The sequence below is a fragment of the Lipotes vexillifer genome, unplaced genomic scaffold, assembly GCF_000442215.2.
Source record: "Lipotes vexillifer unplaced genomic scaffold, Lipotes_vexillifer_v1.1 scaffold4, whole genome shotgun sequence".
In the NCBI taxonomy this organism is placed as follows: domain Eukaryota; kingdom Metazoa; phylum Chordata; class Mammalia; order Artiodactyla; family Lipotidae; genus Lipotes; species Lipotes vexillifer.
In genome coordinates, this window is record NW_006785876.1 from 3,560,584 (window position 1) to 3,563,222 (window position 2,639).

Consider the following 2,639-nt stretch of genomic DNA (forward strand, 5'->3'; position numbering starts at 1 on the left):
GATTTATGTCATGGGGTAAAATGCAGGAAGGAGTCCTGGAAGAGGAGAATTGAGAATTGAGTTTTGAAAAATTGATAGAGAAAGCATTCTAGGATTTCTTCAAAGAAACTTGACATTTTTACAAGAGTTTCCTTTTTCCACATTATTTAAACATTTTAACAGGGATATTAATTTGTTCTAAATAATTTTATCTGCTATAATTACATTCAGGAAAGAGTTTCTGCCCTCCCTGACAAAGAACTTTTGGAGGCCACTGAAATGTAAATAGTAGGAAGAAAAAATAAACCTTTTAAATGCTCAATATAAATTCTTCAAAACAGAAACATCTTTAAAAGGGTAAGACACAACTTTTCTTCAGTTTTAAAGTTCACCCCAATAAAACCAGACCCCAATCTTTAACAGGAAGAACATTAAAAAAAAAAAATTCCATGACTGCAACCTAAAGCCAACACTAAACTAACAGGACATTTGGGTGACATAAGCCATGATAAAGGGCTCCTATTTCCAGCTACTTTAATGAGAGAAGACAGAACCACATTGGCAAGGAAAAGAACACTGGGGAAGAGACTCAGTTCTAATTCAAGACAGATAAGTGACCATAGGCAAGCCACCTCTGCTCTCTGGGTCTCAGTTTCCACATCTGAAAAAGGAATATTTAAGTTACTTAATGACCTAAATTTCTATTACACTATCTGCAAACTTCCCGAAGTCATTTAGATGTCATTCTCTTGTAGCAGGCTATAGGCTAGGCATTAATCCAAAGGGGTAGCAAAGACCAAATGAATTTATATCTTGTACAATTCTGTTACTGTAGCAAAATTTTTCAACTGCTATAAACCATCTACCTATTAAGTAGTGTTGAAACAGGGCATCAAAGAAATAAATTTGGATCTTCAATGAAAAATGATGCATTGAACACCTTCATTTACCTCTGCTCTCTCCCTAACTCCACTAAAATGGAATTAAAAACATGAAATTCATAAGGACAAAGACTATGAAAGGAAACAACTACAACAAAGTTTTTGGAAGCTGAAAAGCAGATTGATTAGCTATTTGGTTTAGCACAGTAAAGAAAGCAAAAACTAAGAGCATATTAAGGGGAAGCTCAGAGCAAACTGAATTGTGCTGGGAAACACCAGAAAAGCTCAGAATGATCTGAAAGTGGGAACAGCAGGCAAGGCTGAATAAAGGAGCACAGGGTGAAAGTTCTACTCCAAGGTTCCCACCCTGACTCCAAGCAGCCGCTGGTCAGAGGAAGGGAATTTACTCTCTGGAAACTAAAGAGACTCTGGACTTGGGCACAACTAGGGGCAGGCCAACCAGTCTAAAAAGATGGAGATTCAAGGAAGGCTGAGATCCTGAAAGGGAGATATCCCCAGCTCCTTCCCCACTCAGCTCCCCAAATGTTGAAGGCAGGTGTGTAAGCCGATGGTTGGAGCATTCTCTCTGGGGAAAACCTGGCTAAGAGAAAAGAAAAACACCTACAAATACTGACTGCTGGAGGTGACATCCTCCCCCACACACACACACAAAATTGGGTTCCTGGCTAATCACCTTATAATGAAGACCACCATTTAACTTTTAGAAGCCCCCACTCAGGCAAATTCAGCTTTCAGTTTTTCAGTAGCTCATTCTGGAATATGAGTAAGATGGCCAAGGCCATACATTTAAGGAAATTCCCTAAAAGAAAGACCAAAACAAGTGATCAAGTAAAGGTACTTTAAGGAAAACAGAGATGATACTGGAGGCTGCAGAAAACTTTTAAAAATTGTAACTAATATAAACAGAGAAGAGTTATTCCATCCATGAAACAAAAATAGAAAACAATAAAAAGCAGCATACAGAGAAAAACCTCTTGAAAATTAAAAATGATAGAGAAAATATAAAACTAATTAGAAGAGTCTGAAGATGAAGTTCAAGACACATCCCAGAAAGTAGAACAGAGACCAAAAAAATGAGAAATAGAAAAGATGGTAAAATTAAAGGACTCATCAGTCCACAAGTTCCAAACACAATTAAGTGTTCCAGAGAGAAATAATAGGAAAACGGGGGGCAAGGGGGAGGTTGGTTATAATTTAAGAATTCAAGGGACTTGCCTCGTGGTCAAGTGGTAAAGAATTCACCTTGCAATGCAGGGGACACGGGTTCAAGCCCTGGTCAGGGCAACTAAGCCTGCGTGCCACAACTACTGAGCTGGCGCGCCTCAACGAGAGAGCCTGCGTGCCGCAAACTACAGAGCCCATGTGCCCTGGAGCCCGTGTGCCACAACTAGAGAGAAGCTCGCACGCTGCAACAAAGAGCCCATGCCACAAGGAAAAGATCCCGCATGCCGCAACTAAGACCCAACGCAGGCAAAAGAAAAAGAAAAAAGAATTCAAGGAAATCTCCCAGAACTGAAAAAAATCTACGTTTCCAAACTGAAAAGGCTCTCAGTGTGCCCGGCACAACAGATAAAACAAGTGAGGCAGATTATCACAAAATTTTACAACATCAGGAACAAAGATCAGATCCGAAAACCAACCAAGGAGGGGGAAAAAAACAAGAATCAGAACACCATCAGCCTTCTCATAGCAATAATAGAAGCTAGAAATCAATACAGCAATGCCTCTTAAACTCAGAGAAAATATTCTCCAATCTAG